This window comes from Entelurus aequoreus, linkage group LG11 (assembly GCF_033978785.1).
Source record: "Entelurus aequoreus isolate RoL-2023_Sb linkage group LG11, RoL_Eaeq_v1.1, whole genome shotgun sequence".
Classification (NCBI taxonomy): Eukaryota; Metazoa; Chordata; class Actinopteri; order Syngnathiformes; family Syngnathidae; genus Entelurus; species Entelurus aequoreus.
Genome location: NC_084741.1, coordinates 72,425,731 through 72,431,417, shown reverse-complemented (window position 1 = coordinate 72,431,417; position 5,687 = coordinate 72,425,731). Strand labels below are relative to the sequence as shown.

General features: G+C 37.7%; 1 long non-coding RNA gene across 1 annotated transcript; it reads right to left on the bottom strand.

Moving 5' to 3' along the window:
- Positions 1 to 1,415: 1,415 nt before the first annotated feature.
- Positions 1,416 to 5,044, bottom strand: LOC133660782 (uncharacterized). Its single transcript, XR_009827888.1, has 3 exons — positions 4,838 to 5,044; positions 3,477 to 3,581; positions 1,416 to 2,033 (listed from the first exon to the last, which is right to left on the bottom strand). It is a non-coding gene; the product is annotated as an uncharacterized LOC133660782 (long non-coding RNA).
- Between the last annotated feature and the right edge of the window lie 643 nt (positions 5,045 to 5,687).

The following is a 5,687-nucleotide window of genomic DNA, read 5'->3' as shown; positions in this document are numbered from 1 at the left end:
CACCTGCTTAAAAGATCTAATACAAATGTCCCTGAGGAATGTAAGGTGGGAGTACTGTAATTACTAGAGATGTCCGATAATATCGGTCTGCCGATATTATCGGCCGATAAATGCGTTAAAATGTAATATCGGAAATTATCTGTATCGTTTTTTTTATTATCAGTATCGTTTTTTTTATTTTTTATTTTTTATTTTTTATTAAATCCACATAAAAAACACAAGATACACTTACAATTAGTGCACCAACCCAAAAAACCTCCCTCCCCCCATTTACACTCATTCACACAAAAGGGTTGTTCTGTTATTAATATTCTGGTTCCTACATTATATATCAATATATATCAATACAGTCTGCAAGGGATACAGTCCGTAAGCACACATGATTGTGCGTGCTGCTGCTCCACTAATAATACTAACCTTTAACAGTTAATTTTACACATTTTCATTAATTACTAGTTTCTATGTAACTGTTTTTATATTGTTTTACTTTCTTTTTTATTCAAGAAAATGTTTTTAATTTATGTATCTTATTTTATTTGATTCATTTTTTTTTAAAAAGGACCTTATCTTCACCATATCTGGTTGTCCAAATTAGGCATAATAATGTGTTAATTCCACGACTGTATATATCGGTTGATATCGGTATCGGTTGATATCGGTATCGGTAATTAAAGAGTTGGACAATATCGGCATATCGGATATCGGCAAAAAGCCATTATCGGACATCCCTAGTAATTACCTAACGTTACATTATTATTTTCCATAACAATTTAGCCCCCTCCACAATATTAACCCGACGTTAAAACAGAACTAGCTATTTATTGATTAGAACTTGCCGAATCATGTAACATTAGCTTAATGCTAAAAAGCCAGGTTACTATCACATTCTGTAACAGACAAATAATTTCATGTAGGCTAACGTTACCTACCTGCTACCTCTGTCTTTTTCTCGTTTCTCCTCCTCTTCTTTTCTATTTTTTCTTCCCTGGGCACCTGACAGTTTTGGCCGTTTTGACATCTTGTGTTGATTTTTTGATGTGGTGACGTCCAAAAAAGAGTCATGATACGGGAAGGGAGGGGGCGCAGTGTGCGGGGGGGTAATGTTGTAACAAATAATATTTCTATTAAATAGGCTTTACTTTGCATTTTAATTAACGTGTGATTATTTTTTGTATTTAGAAATAATAGTACCAACTTTTTTTTTTTCTTTTCTTCTCCAACATTTGTGGCACTGGCGTGGCGCCCCCTGATGGACGGCGCCCTTAGCATTTGCCTATACGGCCTATGCCACGGGCCGGCCCTGCCAAACCTGCTCTAATTTGAGTTATTTCTCCTTATTTTCCTCGCCGTTTCTATGACATTGTGGCGTCTTTGAGTCAACAAGGGATTGTCAGAGGCATTTAAGCTTTGCTCGAGGAAGAGGCTCTTTATTTAGGCAAGCAATAACCCATCAGGAACTCCAAAACGTACTCCAAGGCAAGCTTGACACAGTGAAATGAACAAGGTGTCACTCAACGGGACTCACTGCGCGAGCAGAAATAAGAAAATAGTACTGGTTAGGTAAACACACTTCCGAGGGTCGTGGGGGATGACGTGGAAATCTGTGCTGCCTCACGCTAACCTCATGCCTGATGTTCGTACATTTCTACATTTCTACAATGCCAGCGTTGGATTACCAATGCATTCAATGCTTCATATTCATACTAATGTTGGTTCAGTTCAGTTCAGTTTCAGTTTATTTCCAACATGCATACGATACAATGTAAATGGGTTAAATGGTAAATGGGTTATACTTGTATAGCACTTTTCTACCTTCAATGTACTCAAAGCGCTTTGACACTATTTCCACATTCACCCATTCACACACACATTCACACACTGATGGTGGGAGCTGCCATGCAAGGCGCTAACCAGGACCCATCAGGAGCAAGGGTGAAGTGTCCTGCCCAAGGACACAACGGACGTGACGAGGTTGGTAGAAGGTGGGGATTGAACCAGGAACCCTCAGGTTGCTGGCACGGCCACTCTCCCAACTGCGCAGAACAAGAATTATTCCGTACATTAGTTTAGTTTAGTTTAGTCGTTATTTGAAGGGACAATGCACAGAAACATTAAACTCAAAGACAGATATGTTCTGTACCAGATTATAGCTAAATAGCTCATTTCCATCTGCAGTCCCTGGCTACCTAAATTAATGGGATACAAAAATCATGCAATACAATTATGACAATAAAATCATACTATAGCATGTAATCAAATTAAGAAAAGTCATAAAATGCCCTTTCATGGACACATACTTAATATACATTACAAGCACACCTCATTTACATCATCACACAAAGACAATACATGCTCGGGTTCACATCTGTCATTATTTGTAAAAACAAGCATGATTTTATCAGACACACCTCACAATTTACAACAAAAATGCTCTCATGGATAAATATAATACACATTAAGTTGATGTGTCAATCATAGTGGCCACCTTATTGGCCGTGTGAGCAGCTTTGATCGCTCCAAAGCCACTTTTTAACTTTAATTGTGAATGAAGAGTCATCTGTTAGACTTTTCAAGTTTGTTGTGAGGTCCTTCCATTCCTTTATCACTTTTTACGAAACGGCTAATTGTGGAAAAGATGTTTTACATCTGGGTACGCTACACTGCCCCCTGGTGGAGGCTCGTGTGTTTCTAGTTGTCACAGCAGACGTAAACTGGACAAAGTGCTTAAGTGGCGCTGGCGCAGTGTTATTTAGGATTCGATGGGCCATTCGTATTGATGCTAATCTTTGAATGTTAGCTAAATTTAACAATCTATATTTTTGGAGAACTAAACAGTGATGGTGGATTAGGCGCACCAGGTTATAAGGCGCACTGTCGAGTTTTGATTTTTTTTAAAGTATTTCAAGTGCGCCTTATAGTCCGGAAAATACGGTACGCTAATTCAAGGGTCATTTTCAAGTTTTATTTTATAAGATATTTGTGTAAGAACCACAACTGTCAATTAGTAATGATGGGTTATTGGGATATATGGTATTCTGGGGCGTTAACAAGAACAAAAAAAACTCCACTCAACCGAACCGTGGAGTTTGTGAACCATTCCACTCTGAAAGTGTACATTTGTGCACTGCAAAAAGTTAATGTTCAAAAACGAAAGTAAAAAAATACAAAAATGAGGGGTATTTTACTTGAACTAAGCAAAATTATCTGCCAATAGAACAAGAAAATTGGGCTTGTCAAGACTTTCCAAAACAAGTAAAATTAGCTAACCTCAATGAACCCAAAAATACCTTAAAAAAAGTATATTCTCACTAATAACAAGTGCACTTTTCTTGGTAGGAAAAAAAAAGAGACCTTTTTGCTCATCCATCCATCCATTGCTTATCTCAGCTACAATCGGAATATGTTGAAAAATATTCTTAAATAAGTAAATGCTAGTGCCATTATCTTGACATCAAGAATATTTCAGGTGTTTTTACCCTTCTTTGTGGGGACATTGTTGATTGTCATGTCATGTTCGGATGTACATTGTGGACGCCGTCTTTGCTCCGCAGTAAGTCTTTGCTGTCGTCCAGCATTCTGCACTGCAAAAAGTCAGTGTTCAAAAACAAGAAAGCACTAATCCAAAAATTAGGGGTGTTTTACTTGAACTAAGCAAAATGATCTGAAGAAAATTGGGCTTGTCAAGACTTTCCAAAACAAGTACAATTAGTAGGGATGTCCGATAATGGCTTTTTGCTGATATCCGATATTCTGATATTGTCCAACTCTTTAATTACCGATACCGATATCAACCGATACCAATATCTACCGATATATGCAGTTGTGGAATTAACACATTATTATGCCTAATTTGGACAACCAGGTATGGTGAAGATAAGGTACTTTTTAAAAAAAATAGTAAAATAAGATGAATAAATTAAAAACATTTTCTTGAATAAAAAAGAAAGTAAAACAATATAAAAACAGTTACATAGAAACTAGTAATGAATGAAAATGAGTAAAATTAACTGTTAAAGGTTAGTACTATTAGTGGAGCAGCAGCACGCACAATCATGTGTGCTTACGGACTGTATCCCTTGCAGACTGTATTGATATATATTGATATATAATGTAGGAAGCAGAATATTAATAACAGAAAGAAACAACCCTTTTGTGTGAATGAGGAGGGAGGTTTTTTGGGTTGGTCCACTAATTGTAAGTGTATCTTGTGTTTTTTATGTTGATTTATTAAAAAAAACAAAACCAAAAAAAACCAAAAAAAAAAACCCGATACCGATAATAAAAAAAACGATACCGATAATTTCCGATATTACATTTTAACGCATATATTGGCTGATAATATCGGCAGGCCGATATTATCGGACATCTCTAAAAATTAGCTAACCTCAATGAACCCAAAAATACCTTAAAAAGAGTATATTCTCACTAATAACAAGTGCACTTTTCTTGGTAGAAAAAAATACCTTTTTGCTCAATATGTTGAAAATTATTCTTAAATAAGTAAATGCTAGTGCCATTATCTTGACATAATGATATGCGCTCGGCATCATGATTTTTTTTTTCATGCTTGAAGTAAGAAATGATTACTTTAAAAAAGTAGTTTTCTACTTGTGAGTGTTGATGACACAACAGTTGATATTCTAGTTTCAAGCATGTTTTACTCAATATAGCTCATCAAATCTCAGCAACAAGCTGTAATATCTTACTGACATCATTTAGGACCAAAACACTTAAAACAAGTAAAACACTCTAACATAAAATCTGCTTAGTGAGAAGAATGATCTTATCAGACAGAAAAAAAGCAAATATCACCCTTATTTGAGTTATTTCATCTTACTTGGATTTCAGCGCCAGGATTGCTGTGTTTCTCACTGCCGCAGAAGTGATAATCGGAGGATCTCGCCTCACTCCTAATCCAAGTGGGGTTTGGAATGCACCATGCTCGTGCGATTCCATGCCTCCTGCTGGGACAAACGCTGGCGACGGGCAATTTTTTTACGACTTGCATGAGGGTGAGAGCTTGAAACACAACAAGACATGTAAAAACAACATCGGGCAAGGCCACAGGGAGGGGATGCAATCCTCAGCTATTTGTAATGGAGAGCGGGGGGGGGGAGGGGGGGGATGGATGTGAGCTCACATTAATTGCGTGGGCGCACATGTACAGTATGTGTGCGACCACATGGGGTGGGATGTGTTGGTGGAATTTCTGAGAGCAGTGCGGATTTTTTTTTTTTTTTTTTTTTACAAGCACAACAGGGGTTTTGCGCCGTTGCGTACCTGCACATGCAAGTCAGCATCCATGCTTGTGTGTAGTGAGTCGGGGGCGTGTAGTGTGTGTGTGTCGGTGTGAGAGCTACCTTGACCCTTGGCTGGGGGTAACGTGTGGAATCTTCGTAGTGTGATGTTAAATTTGCAGTTTTTTGGAGCCAAAAACAGACTAGCGAGTTCTCTTCAGGCCTTGTTGCTACACAGCAATGTTTTGGTACCAATAAACAAGTTTTATGGCTGTTCAGAAAAAAAACCAAAAAAAAAACCCACACACACACACACACACACACACACACACACACACACACACACACACACACACACACACACACACACACACACACACACACACATCTGTTCATACATTGAAGCCACCGATCATTCATATTGTGGCCAAATTTTTGGAATAGGAATCT